We start from the raw sequence: 17,121 nt of genomic DNA, 5'->3' as shown, positions 1-17,121 counted from the left end.
TCTAACTTGGCTAAACTTTTTCTGTAAAGGATTGTGTTACAACAATGGAAGTGTTAGTTTGAATATTGCTTTGACGGATTTTGACTGCATTTGTACACCACAGTTTACAGGAAAAGATTGCCTGATGGGTAAGTTGGTAGGTAACAGTTTCAACACATGAATTTGTTTAAAAAGTTTTTTGTACCCATTATCACATATCGATAAATACTGCGAATTTCTTCCCAGTTCGGTTACCTAAAAAGGGTTGCAATACCTTGATTGTGACTTAAAGAGGGTGTCGACAAAAAAAGGTTTAATAACCACCGCCGTAGACGCCGAGTTTTACAAAAATGCGAGGTGATGGACGTAAATTTGTACGTGACTAAAATGAAACGGCAAGTATCACTATCAGCAATATAGCCATCTATTACAACACACTCAAATTGTTCGCAATAATGGTCATTGATTTACTGTGTTTGTCGTCATAAACAAGGCAACAGCCGAAATAGGTTTCATTTTTTGAGGCAGATTTGATTGTCATATCGCCAGTAACTTGGTTCAAAAGAAAATTCTTTCTGGCTTTTCTCAAGATTTTTCATTCTGTCGTACTGTACAAACTACCCAAAATATCGCCTATGCCACCGCCTACTCAGCGCCTATGACAACCAACATACCTTTCAATTTAGAGATGTTTATTGGCTCATTTTTTACATTAAGACTTGGATGAATGTGGTTCAAACACACATAACTGCACTGAACGCGAGACTTGCACAAACTTTTACAGAGGGTATGAGTGTGCGTGTAACACGAATCACACTCAAAATGGAACAATTTGCAGTAAGTGAAGACAAAATTAGGTTTATATGGCAAAAAATCCCCCTTGAGTACTGCATAGTTTACTAACAGCAGTTGTGTTGTTGCAGCACCTAACTACTGTTCGTCGAATCCGGGACTTTGCGTACATGGAACATGTGTGGATACAATTGCAGATTATGACTGCATATGTGATAGTTGGTGGACTGGAAAAAATTGTCATAGTAAGATTGACACTTTAGTGGGTTTGCATTCGTGCTCGTGTTCACATAAGTGTTCACTATAAATTAAAACACCCACATCAGTGACTCTCTGTACTTTTTATTTAGACCGCACAGTCATTTTGTGCAAAAAGATTGCAGAGAGACTTGAAAGTCGGACCGGGCTTAGGCTTGTTTCGGGTGTGATTTTTCACCTTGTGGTCTCATTGTTTCGCAATTTCACCTAGTTTTGGGCCTAATTAGAGGTTGCAGTTTCGCACCATCAGCTAAATTCTCCAACTTAAACAGATAAATAGAGCATCGACCGTAACAAAGAAATTACCTTTTTTGCAGTTCCAAGTCTACACAGTGTTTTGGTTGACAAAATGTCTTGGCAAGATGCAAGAGCACAATGTCAGTCATTGGGAGCAGATCTGGCGCATTGGGGAACTAGAGACGCAACAATTCGCAAGTATGAATAACAACACGTTAAACGGCTTGTCGTGTTCTTATCACATTTTAACCGAAACGAGTTTTCCTTGCGCTATTTTGCTTCGTAACTCTGTACCTTGCCCTTTTGCCTTGTTGCAAAATACTGCTGCGACACACATTTCCTTAGGAAACAATGTTACTCATATGCCTGCAGTAAAATGTACCGGGTTCGTTAGATGTCCGGTTTCTGACACTCATCTGAAAGAGTTTCGAGTCTCAAAGAGTGTTTCTCTTTGCTGTTTTTACCCCGATATGCACCTATAAATCAATCGTACAGATTCGGGTGCACAATTTAAAAATTTTGAATGAACATGAAAGAATTAGTTATATTATATCAATGAACTTTTTAGTTATGTTCAAGCGCACCTGGCAACCGCTGGTTTAGAAGCAAACAGTATTTTTTATTACTGGTCAAGTAGGCGTAGAGCTTTTATCAGTAGTTTAGGCTCACTGGGAAAACTAGCGACTTAAAATAAAATAAAAAAATGAAATAGGAACCGGCAATACCCAAACGATTGTGCGCTTATAATTGAATGCTCTTGTGTAGCTATGGTTTCCTTCAGCAAAGAAACGGATCTTTATTTCACCGAAATTTCACGCAAATCTAACAAATCTGTTTTAGGCCCATGTACATCACTGAAAAGAAAAGTCAAAAACGACTAAAACCCAATGAATTTGTATGCATGCAAACAGGTTTTTTTTAAGGTTTGGTTTGGGTGACCGCTAAGTAGTTTTAAGAGACCGCAAGTGTTCATATAAATACCAAAAAATAGCCATAAGTCCAAATTTTGGGAAACCGCTGGAGAAATTGACTTCTGGTAACGCCTGATCTCACGGAGGGCCACAATTCCTGGCCTGTACCGATGGGGCTTCTTCACGCCACCGGTAGCCGGCGCGCTCTTGCGAGCGGCCTTGGTGGCCAAAAACACTGCATAAAAAACACCTTAAAAAAACACTGCATGCAAGTATGGTCGTTTAGTAGCTAATATGTTTCTGTCAGGGCAATTATCGATTTCTTGCTTCGGCCTCGCGGTGGAAACTTTTGGATTGGTTTGACCGACATTGATAGGGAGGGAGAATGGAAATACATTGACGGTGTAGCAAAAACAGATGAAAACACCGACTTTGCAAGCTACGAACCCAACAACGTTGGTGGAAGCAGTAATCCTGCCCACTGTGGGCTCATAAAAGAAAACTATAATTTTAAAATGGACGATTATGATTGTCTGAGGCCACTACACGCGATATGTGAAAAAAACAGGACCAAATCCTAAAACGAGTTTGTTGGATGTTTTTTTTTACTTTGGTCCATTTTTGGCGCTTGTGGTAAAAAAATGTGTTTACAGGTGTTTTATGCGTTAATGCAAAGTTTCCTTAACTGCACACAAAGCTTGTTAAGCTTCAGTCAAAACGCTTTTTTTTGTGACGGGGCCAATTAGTCTTCGGGCAAACGCGCTTTCTTGCCGATTCGTTACTGGCACAGCGCGAACGTGGCTCTGTATGTGTGCTGTATGTTGTGTGCAGTAAAGTGAGCAGTTATTGTCAGATACTTAGCATTGTTAACATCTTGTTGTTTGTCACATATTGCTTTGTGATAGAATATTGGTTTATTGTTTCTGCATAAAGGTGACTATTGTACTTAATGTTAGCTACCGATAGTTGCTTGTTTGTTTGCATTTGACTATATTAGTTAAAGTAAGCAGGGTAATGCCAGGTAATGTTAGTACAAACCGCCGTAGATGTTTGCGGTTTGGTTGTTTTGATACGAATTGCTCCATTGTTTGGTATATAATCGATAATGGCCATGAACGTTTTGTCCCACAAAATTCAGTTTAAATTTATTTCATGTTTCATGTTATATGGAAAAAATATCATTACGTCAACTAGTTTCAGTTTAAAGCATTAGGGTTTTGTCCACACCAGACAAATTATAAGCAACTGGCAGGGACGGCCTTAAATCCGAAGAACTTAAAAAGGAATACAACAAAGCAATCCTTTTGTAGTAACAGCATGACAGTACTGTTTGGCAGGCAGCAAAACCTTTGTGTCTATGTCACAAGCGGAGTGCAAGTGCTCGTGTGACGTCATAAACGTCTAAACTTATTCGGCCGATTTTGTTGAGTAAAACTGGCGACGATTCAGTTTCAGACCAAATAACTAGTTTTAAGTACATGAACCTATATTACTAACGAGCTTGCGCTAATACGAAACCTGTTTTCGCCGCGATGGCAACTTGGTCTTCAGGCAAACGCGCTTCTTGCCGATTCCGTGTTGGAAGAGAACAAGTCAAGCATCGGCCTAATATACTGTGTGTTGTGTTGTGTTGCAGTGAAGTGAGCAGTTAGCTTGACGTGCGCTAACTGAATTAATATACATTGTGATTTTTTGTTTTGGTTATAGATGCCGTAATGCAAATAAAAAATATGTGAACTGTTTGCATAGCTAACTGTTAAAGATATATCATATTCTGTTTGATATGATTCTGATGATGTTTGATATGAAGATGACTAACAGTCACAGATAACTGAAAAGGTAAGATACCATGCATTGTTAAATTGTGATTGTTTGTCACACTATGTTTAGCATTAGCGAATGCTACTGGTTTTTGCGGAAAGATAACAATGTGTGCCTGATGTTAGCACCGATTTTTGAGTTGTTGGCGATACTTGTATGACTTGCATTTTAGTGTATTAGTGGAAGTATGTACGCTAATGTCAATACCCACGTCACTGACTTCCAGTTGTGCTATTTTTAGTACGATTTGGTTTTCTAATGTGTCACGGCTTAACGGTACAACAAGTAACTTTCTGTAACGTGGCCTTTTATTTTAATGAGCCTGCGAATAAAACGCAAGTAAGAAAGCCAGTTACAATGGGATCATATGATATTGTTGCACGCAATTGGCTAGATTCGCCTTTTAAATCTTACTGAGTGGGTTTTGGTGATTGCTTTCGACTAGGACTAGGTCGTTGATGTTTTTCTGAACTGTAATGAGACGAAGAGAACATTTACGTACATCAGCAGTTTGTGCGTTTTTGCAAATTTTTTTTGCTTCCTATATTGTAAAAAGACGATCGGTTAAACAAGCAATGCAACGGGTTTCACACTTTTCTTCAAATGATTTATTTTCGCTGCGATTTTTGAAATAATATCGTTTCCTTTCTACTGCATGCTAGCCAAAGTCGAAGCGCATTCTTTGTCGGGACGATAATTGGTCTTCGGACAAACACGCTTTCTTACCGGTCCTGTGGAGGCAAAGCGCAAACGTTGCTTTGTATATGTTGCAGTGAAGTAAGCAGTTAACAAACTTCAAAACCTACTTAGTATTTTTTTGAGCAGATACATGTTGTAATGGTAATAAAAATAGGGAAACTGTTTGTGTGCTTAACTGTTTAAGGATGTGTAATGCTCGGATATGGAATCAAAACTAAAATGAAATAAGAACATTTGGTGATTGGTAACTAAACCCATATTGTTTGTTACACCCTAGTTTAACCATAAACATTGGTCTTCTTGTTGTTTATTTCCTGCGGTAAGAAAATAATATTAGCCAGCACCGATTGGGGTTGTTCGTGTTGTCAGTGTGTCCTTTATTTGATTGCATAGTTAAAAAATGTATGTCAAACGTTTTCAGATCAAGATGCTGAAGGCTTTTCAGTTGTCATGTTACTTGGTGCGAGTTGCTTTATCGTTTGTTACTCATGTCTAATATCTGTTTTGTCGCACTGGAAAATTAAAGTTTACTTTTTTGTTTTTCATGTTTAATTAGACATACAAAGTACTCGAAATCACCATGGCCCAAACGTACACTATAATACAAATAGTTTTCACAGCTGTTAAAGTTCTGGGGAAAAAAGCTCAAAAATTTGCCATCGAAATATTTGTCGTTTACAATATGAATAAACGTGTTAGAACATTCGAGTCATATGAGCTATGTAGTGTGGTGAATTTACCTTTGTTGCCTTGTTGTTACAAATATAAATAGTTGATAGCATACTCGTATAAAGCGAAAAAAGTTGAATTCTAGCAGTGCCAAATTTTGTAAATGCGGTTGTTTACGTTCGCTTGGTGTAATACAGCGGTTCCCAAACTTTTTCATATTTTTTTCTAAACGGTCCCCTTGCCGTTGTTTCGAGGGCTCGCGGTTCTTACGCCTAAATGTGTATTCATAAAACGAAACTTGATTGCAGGATTTTAGCTAGTTGTGCAAAATTGCGCATAATAATCATCGAAAGACAGCATGTGACATCACAAACAGGACAAAAACATTACAATTGTGCGCGAACAACTGCATTATAGTTGTCATTCAATAAAGGCAATTGTTTAGCAATGGAGACAGTCAATTCTCAATTATACTTATAAGATTATAGAATTACTTCAACCGCTTCGCGGTCCCCCCAAAATTGCCTCACGGACCCCTAAAGGACCGCGGACCCCAGTTTGGGAACCGCTGGTGTAATACTAAGGAGACAAAATGTACGTAAAAGACCAGTAACGCTAAATTAATTTACTTTATCAAAAATATTTTTCAATTTCTTCTTGCTTAATGTCAGGTATTCCGTTTCGTTTGGTAAACAATCTTAAAAAAAACGATTATATTGGTTCGACATTTGACCGTGTTGGTTGTTTCGCATTTCAAGGCCCCATCGCTGTTTATTGCTTAAATTACGTTTGATAACCATAACTCTGCACTTTGCCGGGTAGCAAAGTAAATACAACAGGAGATGTGAAAATAGGATTAAATCGTAACACCATCATTTTTTAAAAAATTGGGAGCATAGTTGCGCATAAACAAAATCACAAAGATAATATTTTATATACATTTATTTATTTAAATTTTTTTTTTGCGAATCCTGCTATAGGTAGTGATATGTGATAGAGTTTCTTTTAATGTATCAATTTTTTTTAATACTACAAATTCCTTTGTACTGCACACGCGGGTCGGTAAATTAAGTCCAAGGAATTTTTCGCCGCGACGGTAATTAGTCTTTAGGCAAACACACCGTCTTGTCGATTCGTTTTTGGCAAAGCGCGAACGTGACTGAGGTCTCCTTTGTGCTGTGTTGCAGTGAAGTAAGCAATTGACTTATTGTGCAAGAACTATCTTCAAGCGTATGTTACTGTTCAGCCCTTACTATAAAAAATGGTAACAAATATAAGTATGTTTGTTTGTTAGATGACAAAAAGTGAACAACAGCCGAAGGTAGCATTTACATTGTTAAAGTATACATAACTTGACATAACAATTTCTGTCACTTGATGAGCCTGCAAAAATGTTTTGTCAGTAATTTGTTGTGATTGTGAATAGAATAAATACAATACTGTTTAAGAATACCAAACTTTTGCTGTATTAAAACAAACTGATGCAGAAATATATAGTTATACTCGCCTGTAATGAAGTAACAACATGTTTAGCAAAAGACCGGTTGATGAATTTAGTAAACACATAGAGACATGAAATACAGCGAACTGCAATGTAAACACAAAATGCACAGTGGAGTACTGAAAACGAGAGAGCAATGTTTGAAAAAGGGGAGAGAACGGCATTTACTCGAAAGAAGAATTGGTCAGTTACACTTGACTTGGCACCGATTGCGTAAAACATTGCGTACAAACCAAATACTACGAAATATCGTGTTAAAGACGTTCACTTTAAAAACAAGAGACCATTCACTTATAGATGCTGATTGGACAAATGCGTTTTATCTACAAAACCAAATGTAAACGGGATGAGGGTTTCCGAGTGTTTATGGCGTTTGTGGCTATTTGTGTGACCAAGTTCTTGTTGCTTATTTCGAATATTCATTTGACTTATATACCGTGTTATGTCATAAAATTATGTAACAACATGTTTAAAACGACTTACAATTGAAAACAGTTGCGTTAATATTGCTTTCCATTTCTGATATAATATGCCCTTTTAGGAACTGTTGATAGAAGTTGTGTAGCCTTGCTGCCTGTTGTACACTCTTGTACTTGCAATGAAAAACGGAACATTTAAAACTCGGCGTATCAATAGGCATGACTCCCTTCGCTATGTTGTTCAGTGTATTCAAAATTGCTCTATAGTCCAATGGTTGAAAAACGCTGCCAAAAGCGCAATGGTTTATTTGATGCAATACATAACTTTTGTATTCAGATTGAGTCCTTGTTAATTACCTCGATTTACTTTATTTTCCTTGCAATGCCGAAACATTGTGCTGTTAATTTTTCTTGTCGTAAATTTAATTTTTAAATCGAAACTTATTTATCTGTATTGCCGTTGTTTTTTCAGTGACCCGATAATGATACGAACACATGAAGTCGTTTGAATGGCGAAACAAGTGCCATAGTGATGACTGATAGTAGGATTTTCACCACACGAAAGAAACACTAAAGGTAAAAGTATAGTTTAATTGCTACTAGTATTTAGATTTTGTTGCTTTAAGCCTGAACTGATGTGGCCCCTTATATCACTAATGATGGCATAATCATTTGCCGAAACGTCTGAACTCTAAACTATGTTGCTTTTTACCACTATTTGGGCCGTTACTTTCACCATTAAACTAATGTACAGATCCGTGCACAGTGTTCCAAAGCCTGCACTAAAACATTAAAAATCCGTATTTTGATTCTGCTTATTTATATGTATTGCCGAAAAGATTATGTAAATTAATAATGAATGAACGCATCCAAAATCATTTTCCAAGTGTTTCGCATACAATAAAAATGTATTCCATTAAACCTGAATAAAATAATACGGTATTGAACCGAGTTTAACCTTGTTCAGCTACCCGATTTTTATTTGCAGTTTGGTGACCAAGAACTGCAGGAACATCAGCAACGAAGAAAACGACCGGGAGGCGGTTGGAAGACATTTGATGTGATCACAGATTAGAGATTGTGATGAGACGCTGATGGTGAGATGGTCAACCTGTGAATTCCAACCATTTAACTTAAAAGTAAGTTAAGCTCATGTACGTGTGTTTGTATCAGCGCTAAGTTTATTTTACACTATTTTGTACATATCAAAAGCATACTAGAATGATACTATGTTACTGTATTTTGTTCACAAAACGTAACTTAGAGGTACCATTAGTCTTATCGCAGATCAAAGAACGGAATTTGGAACAATCATAGGCAGCAGTTAAATGAAACAAGCAAAGCTAAATGAAGACAATGACGGGATGGCCACAGCGATGATGACAGTGTAAAGACGTTTCTCAAGATCACACATGATTTTCTTCAGCTTTGGTGATTGGTAAGACGCTTGGTGGGGATGGTCCCTTAGTTTATTCGCATCATAAAACTGCATTAGGTGAGTTAAGTTGTATGCAGGTATTTGTATTGGTGTTTAATACTACATTATAGCATTTAATAAATCCTCTCGTAATTTTTTGTACGGTACTTGAATGCATAAAATACAATTTATTTGCAGTTAACTCACGAAGAAATAAACTAACATCGGCAGCACCCGCAAGGAAGAAGATAACCGAAGTAACGATGACAGAAAGAAGATGATTCTTCGATCAGATTACAACTGATTTCTTCTGATGTGGTGATTGTGATAAGAGGCTGGGTGATGGAAGCCAATGTGGAAACTCGCATAACTGAACCGTAAGAGGTGAGTTAAGTTTATGTACTTGTGTTGGTGTTAGTGCTAAGTTATAAATTATTTTGTTTACGCAACTTTTTGGAAAACCATACTAGAAAAAACTTAAATCTGAATCTGAAGTGTTATTAGTCTTGTTTCAGATGAAAAGAACGGAATTCGGAACAATCACAAGCATCAGCGAAAACAAGCAAAGATGAATGTATATGAAGCAGAAGATGATAACAGCGGTGATGTCAGTGCAAAGATGTTTCTAAAGACCTATCATGATTTTCTTCTGCTTCAGTGATGGATGAGACGGTGTGTGAAGATTGTCACTATGTTCATTCGCATCATAAAACTGCAGTAGGTGAGTTTCGCTTGCATGTAAAAAATTGTATATGTTTAACACTACATTATAGCGTTTAATAGGGATGGGCCGAGCCGAGCCAGAACCCGAGTACTCGGTACCGAGCATCGCTGTTTTTAATGCTCGGTGCTCGGCCGAGCAGTTGCACAAACTGACCCGAACGTTAAATTTGCATAATAATGCCCTGCTAACATACAACTAGTGTTCTTAAGGGTGTCTATGAACAAAAACGAATGATTTTTCAAATGTACTCGATGGTGGAAAAATGCGTACTTTATGGGCATGTACAGCTTAATAAAACACTGACGTAAGAGAGCTAAAACTTAGAAAGGGGATTTTTGTGACGTCATAATGCACCGAGCGTGCTCGGCCGAGCACCGAGCATTAAAGTGAGATGCTCGGTGCTCGGCCAAACAGAACTATTGCAGTTTTGGCACATCCCTAGCGTTTAATAAATCTTTTTGGTATTTTTATACAATACTTGAATACAATGGTACCGTTTCATGGAACTAAGCTTGGTTAGTCAGCTTGTCTCTCATACTTTGTTGAATATCCGCAATTTTTTTGCAGATATTGACCTAGACATCAACTCCCATCGGCAACACCGGCAACGAAGAAGATAACCGTGACGATGTCAGACAGAAGAATCACGAATGGTTTCTTCTGATGTGGTGATTGTGATGAGAGGCTGGCTGAAGGAGGCAAACCTAGGGACTCGCATGATTGAACTGTGAGAGGTATGTTAAGCTCATGTACAGATGTTGGTATTAACGCTACGTTTTGAATCATTTCACCCAAACTTTTGTAAAACCTCAATAGAATGGCGCGTTTTTACTGCACATCGCACAGAAAATTAACTCATTGGTGTCATTAGTCTTGTTGCAGATGAAAAAACGAAATTTGAAGCAACCACCAACTCAGATGAATGTAGGTGATGCCGGGGATGACCATAGCAGCGATGAAAGTGTTGAGACGTTTCTCAAAACCAGACAGGAATTTCGTCTGCTTTGGTGATTGGTGAAACGCTGGGTAAAGATTATCATTCAGTTTATTTACATCATAAAACTCCATTAGGTGAGTTAAGCTCGCATGTATATATTTTTGTTGGTGTTTAACATCTACTTATGACCTTTAATAAATTATCCTGGTAATTTCAATCATACAATACCTGAATACAATGATATCGTTTTATGGAACTAAGCTATGTTTTATTGGCTTATCGCTTTAACCTTGTTGATTGTCCTTCTTATTCGCAGTTACTGACCAAGACGTAAACTCCCACCAGCAACACCGACAACAAAGAAGGTAACCGAAGTGACGATTTCAATTGGAAGACGTTTTTGAAGATCACAAATGATGTTTTCTGCTGTGGTGATTGTGATGAGAGGCTGGGTGAAGGAGGCCAACCTTGGAAGTCGCATGGATTGACTGTGAAAGGTGGGTTAAGCTCATGTGTTGGTATGAGTGCTAAGTTCAAATAATTTTGTTCACAAAACCTCTAAAAAATCATACTAAATTGCTGCTATTTTGATGTACATAGATCACAAAACGTAACTTAGAGGTGCCATTAGTCTTGTTGCAGAAAAAACGGAATTCGTAACAAAGCCACGCATCAGTGGAAACAAGCAAAGATACATGGCGATGAAGCATCATATGTTCACAGCGGCGACGACGTTGCTCACGATCAAACATGATTTTCTTCTGCTTTCGTGAATGGTGAGACGCTAGGTCGAGATTGTCACTTAGTTTATTTCAATCGCATCATAAAGCTGTATTAGGTTAGTTATACTTATATCACACTTAATCAAAATATAATCAAACGGTTTATTGGACCGAGTTTAACCCGCTTGTTATTTTCAGTTTTCTTACTGAAACTGCAGCAACATCACCAACAACGAAGATTGCTACAGTGACGGTGGCAGTTAAGAGACGTTCCATGAGAGCACAAATAATTCTTTCGTGATGAGATGCTGATGGTGGAGATAGTCAACCTGCAAACTCGCGTCACTAAACTATGAAAGGTGTGTTAATCCCCTGTACAAATGATTTACAGATTGTTGGTATTAATTCTAAGTTTTAAATTATTTTGTCCGCCAAAACTTTTAGAATGGCGCTTAATAATGTACATCCATCGAAAAACGCAACTCATTTGTGTCTCTAGTCTGATTGCATTTGAATAACTGATTGAACTGATGTTAAACTGATTCCAGCCGGTTTCTGCCTCCTATCGCCCCTCCAAACCGTTTTAAATACGAAAGCAAACCCGAAATTTCTGCTCGATTTTAAGAAAATCACCAAGGCTATGGCCTTTTCCCTGTTTTCGATTTTTAGCCCCCCCCCAAATTAAAGATACACGCCTATTTTAGTGACTTATTGCCTGAATTAACTGATTTCAGCCGGTTTCTGCCTCCTATCGCCTATCCAAACCGTTTTAAATACGAAAGCAAACCCAAAATTTCTGCTCGAATTTAGAAAAAAACACCAAGGCTATAGCCTTTTCTTTCTTTCGATTTTTGGGCCACCCAAAATTAAAGATACACGCCTATTTTAGTGGCTCATCGCCTGAATTAACTGACTTTAATCTGATTCCAGTCGGTTTCTGCTTCCTATCGCCCCTCCAAATTGTTTTAAATACGAAAGCAAACCCAAAATTTCTGCTCGAATTTAGAAAAAAACTATAGCCTTTTCTTTCTTTCGATTTTTGGGCCACCCAAAATTAAAGATACACGCCTATTTTAGTGGCTCATCGCCTGAATTAACTGACTTTAATCTGATTCCAGTCGGTTTCTGCTTCCTATCGCCCCTCCAAATTGTTTTAAATACGAAATCAAACCCAAAATTTCTGCTCGATTTGAGGAAAAACACCCAAGCCTTTCTATTTTTCCATTTTTCAACCCCATAAAAATTAAAGAAATGCTTTTTATTTGCAGTTGCTAAGCAAGACACGAACTCCCATCGTCAACACCAGCAACATCTGCAACGAAGAATTAGGGCAAGTGACGCAAGAAATTTTTGGAGATCACAAATGATTTATTCTGCTGTGGTGATGGTCATGAGACACTGAGTAAAGGAAGCCAACGTGGGAGACCGCATGATTGAATTGAAAGAGGTGTGTTTAACAATTTCGGTTTCTGCCTCCTACCGCATCTCCAAACCGTTTTAGATACGAATCGCAAACGTCAAAAAACAACAAAGCTACATTCTTTGCCTTTTTTTCGATTTTTGGAACACCCCCCAGTTCAAACATGACGGTTTCTTTCTCATACCGCCCCTCCAAAACGTTTTAAATACGTATCGCAAACCCAAAAGTTCTTCTCGAATTTCGGAAAAACACCAATGCGACAGCCTTTCCCTTTTTTCGATTTTTGGACCCTCAAAATTAAAGATACAGGCCTATTTTAGTGCGTTATCGCATGAATTAACTGATTTTAAACTGATTGCAGCCGGTTTCTGCCTCCTATCGCCCATCCAAACCGTTTTAAATACGAAAGCAAACCCAAAATTTCTGCTCGACGTTAGGAAAAACACCAAGGCTATAGTCTTTCACTGTTTTCGATTTTTTGACCCCCCCAAAAATTAAAGATACACGCCTATTTTAGTGGGATATCGCCTGAATTAATTGATTTTAAACTGATTCCAGTCGGTTTCTGCCTTCCACTGCCCCTCCAAACCGTTTTAAATACGTATGCCAAACCCAAAATTTCTACTCGATTGTAGGAAAAACACCAAGTCTATAGCCTTTCCCCTTTTTCGATTTTTGGACCCCTGAAATTAAAGATACACGCCTGTTTTCGTGGGTTACTGCCTGAATTAGATGATTTTAAACTGATTCCAGTCGGTTTCTGCCTTCTTCCAGCCATCCAAACCGTTTAGAATACGTATCCCAAACCCAAAATTACTCCTCGATTTTAGGAAAAAACACCAAGGCTATAGCCTTTCCCGTTTTTCGATTTTTGGACCCCCCGAAATTAAAGATACACGCCTAATTTAGTGGGTTACCGCCAGAATTAGATGATTTTAAACTGATTCCAGTGGGTTTCTGCCTCCTACCGTCCCTTCAAACCGTTTTAAATACGTATCCCAAACCCAAAATTACTCCTCGATTTTAGGAAAAAACACCAAGGCTATAGCCTTTCCCTTTTTTCGATTTTTGGACCCCTGAAATTAAAGATACACGCCTGTTTTCGTGCGTTACCGCCTGAATTAGCTGATTTTAAACTGATTCCAGTCGGTTTCTGCCTTCTACCAGCCATTCAAACCGTTTAGAATACGTATCCCAAACCCAAACTTTTACTCGATTTTAGGAAAAACACCAAGGCTATAGCCTTTCCCGTTTTTCGATTTTTGGACCCCCCCGAAATTAAGATACACGCCTAATTTAGTGGGTTACCGCCAGAATTAGATGATTTTAAACTGATTCCAGTGGGTTTCTGCCTCCTACCGTCCCTTCAAACCGTTTTAAATACGTACCCCAAACCCAAAATTACTCCTCGATTTTAGGAAAAAACACCAAGGCTATAGCCTTTCCCTTTTTTCGATTTTTGGACCCCTGAAATTAAAGATACACGCCTGTTTTCGTGGGTTACCGCCTGAATTAGCTGATTTTAAACTGATTCCAGTCGGTTTCTGCCTTCTACCAGCCATCCAAACCGTTTAGAATACGTATCCCAAACCCAAACTTTTACTCGATTTTAGGAAAAACACCAAGGCTATAGCCTTTCCCGTTTTTCGATTTTTGGACCCCCCGAAATTAAGATACACGCCTAATTTAGTGGGTTACCGCCAGAATTAGATGATTTCAAACTTATTCCAGTGGGTTTTTGCCTCCTACCGTCCCTTCAAACCGTTTTAAATACGTATCCCAAACCCAAAATTACTCCTCGATTTTAGGAAAAAACACCAAGGCTATAGCCTTTCCCCTTTTTCGATTTTTGGACACCTGAAATTAAAGATACACGCCTGTTTTTGTGGGTTACTGCCTGAATTAGATGATTTTAAACTGATTCCAGTCGGTTTCTGCCTTCTTCTAGCCATCCAAACCGTTTAGAATACGTATCCCAAACCCAAACTTTTACTCGATTTTAGGAAAAACACCAAGGCTATAGCCTTTCCCGTTTTTCGATTTTTGGACCCCCCGAAATTAAAGATACACGCCTAATTTAGTGGGTTACCGCCAGAATTAGATGATTTCAAACTGATTCCAGTGGGTTTCTGCTTCCTACCGTCCCTTCAAACCGTTTCAAATACGTATCCCAAACCCAAATTTCTGCTCGATTTTAGGAAAAACATCAAGGTTATAGCCTTTCCCTTTTTTAAATTTTGGGACCCCATAAAATTAAAGATACACGCCGATTTTTGTGGGTTACCGCCACAATTAGATGATTTTAAACTGATTCCAGTCGGTTTCTGCCTCCTACCGTCCCTTCAAACCGTTTTAAATACGTATCCCAAACCCAAAATTTCTGCTCGATTTTAGGAAAAAACACCAAGGCTATAGTCTTTGCCTTTTTTCGATTTTTGGACCCCCCGAAAGTAAAGATGCACGCCTATTTTAGTGGGTTACTGCCTGAATTGCATGATTTTCAATTGATTCCATTCGGTTTCTGCCTTCTACTGCCCATCCAAACCGTTTTAAATACGTATCGAAACCCAAAATTTCTGCTCGATTTTAGGAAAAACATCGAGGCTACAACCTGTTCCTTTTCAATTTTGGACTCCCTAAAATTAAAGATAGGCCTACACGCCTATTTTAGTGGGTTACCGCCTGAATTAGATGATTTTAGACTGATTCCAGTGGTTTTCTGCCTTCTACCGCCCCTCCAAACCGTTTTAAATACGTAACGCAAACCCAAAATTTCTGCTCGATTTTATGAAAAACACCTTTCCTTTTTTTCAATTTTTGGACCCCCCGAAATTAAAGATAAAGCCTATTTTCGTGGGTTACTGCCTGAATTAGATGATTTTAAATTGATTCCAGTCGGTTTCTGTCTTCTACTGCCTCTCCAAACCGTTTTAAATACGTATCGCAAATCCAAAATTTCTGCTCGATTTTAGGAACAACACCAATAGCCTTTCTCTTTTTTCGATTTTCGTAACCCCCTAAAACCAAAAATTCACGCCTATTTTAGTGGGTTACTGCCTGAATTGGATGATTTTAAATTGATTCCATTCGGTTTCTGCCTTCTACTGCCCATCCAAACCGTTTTAAATACGTATCGAAACCCAAAATTTCTGCTCGATTTTAGGAAAAACATCAAGGCTACAACCTGTCCCTTTTCAATTTTGGACCCCCCGAAATTAAACATACACGCCGATTTTAGTGTGTTACCGCCAGGATTAGATGATTTTTGACTGATTCCAGTGGTTTTCTGCCTACTACCGTCTCTTCAAACCGTTTTAAATACGTATCGCAAACCCAAAATTTCTGCTCGATTTTAGGAAAAACATCAAGGTTATAGCCTGTCCCTTTTTTAAATTTTGGGACCCCATAAAATTAAAGATACACGCCGATTTTAGTGGGTTACCGCCACAATTAGATGATTTTAAACTGATTCCAGTGGGTTTCTGCCTCCTACCGTCCCTTCAAACCGTTTTAAATACGTATCCCAAACCCAAAATTTCTGCTCGATTTTAGGAAAAAACACCAAGGCTATAGTCTTTCCCTTTTTTATATTTTTGGACCCCATAAAATTAAAGATACACACCGATTTTAGTGGGTTACCGATAGAATTAGATGATTTCAAACTGATTCCAGTGGGTTTCTGCCTCCTACCGTCCCTTCAAACCGTTTTACATACGTATCCCAAACCCAAAATTTCTGCTCGATTATAGGAAAAAACACCAAGGCTGTAGCCTTTCCCTTTTTTCGATTTTTGGACCCCTCGAAATTAAAGATACACGCCTATTTAAGTAGGTTACCACATGAATTAGATGATTTTAATCGGATTCCAGTCGGTTTCTGCCTCCTATCGACCCTCCAAACCGTTTTAAATACTTATCCCAAACCCAAAATTTCTGCTCGATTTTAGGAAAAAACACCAAGTTTATAGTCTTTCCCTTTTTTCGATTTTTGGACCCCCCGAAAGTAAAGATGCACGCCTATTTTAGTGGGTTACCGCCTGAATTAGATGATTTTAGACTGATTCCAGTGGTTTTCTGCCTTCTACCGCCCCTCCAAACCGTTTTAAATACGTAACGCAAACCCAAAATTTCTGCTCGATTTTATGAAAAACACCTTTCCTTTTTTTCAATTTTTGGACCCCCCGAAATTAAAGATAAACGCCTATTTTAGTGGGATACCACATGAATTAGATGATTTTAAATTGATTCCAGTCGGTTTCTGTCTTCTACTGCCTCTCCAAACCGTTTTAAATACGTATCGCAAATCCAAAATTTCTGCTCGATTTTAGGAAAAAACACCAAGGTTATAGTCTTTGCCTTTTTTCGATTTTTGGACCCCCCGAAAGTAAAGATGCACGCCTATTTTAGTGGGTTACTGCCTGATTTGGATGATTTTCAATTGATTCCATTCGGTTTCTGCCTTCTACTGCCCATCCAAACCGTTTTAAATACGTATCGAAACCCAAAATTTCTGCTCGATTTTAGGAAAAACATCGAGGCTACAACCTGTTCCTTTTCAATTTTGGACTCCCTAAAATTAAATATAGGCCTACACGCCTATTTTAGTGGGTTACCGC

At 38.3% G+C, this 17,121-nt stretch overlaps 1 long non-coding RNA gene across 1 annotated transcript; it reads left to right on the top strand.

Annotated features, from left to right (window-relative positions):
- Window positions 1-3,894: 3,894 nt before the first annotated feature.
- Window positions 3,895-9,081, top strand: LOC145218620 (uncharacterized). The gene is made up of 5 exons (XR_013857673.1): window positions 3,895-4,016; window positions 7,759-7,862; window positions 8,275-8,425; window positions 8,574-8,724; window positions 8,902-9,081. It is a non-coding gene; the product is annotated as an uncharacterized LOC145218620 (long non-coding RNA).
- The last annotated feature ends 8,040 nt before the right edge of the window (window positions 9,082-17,121 follow it).

This window comes from Phallusia mammillata, chromosome 3 (assembly GCF_965637545.1).
Source record: "Phallusia mammillata chromosome 3, kaPhaMamm4.hap1.1, whole genome shotgun sequence".
Lineage (NCBI taxonomy): Eukaryota > Metazoa > Chordata > Ascidiacea > Phlebobranchia > Ascidiidae > Phallusia > Phallusia mammillata.
The sequence above is the reverse complement of the archived record's forward strand: the minus strand, read 5'-3'. Positions and strand labels throughout refer to the sequence as shown.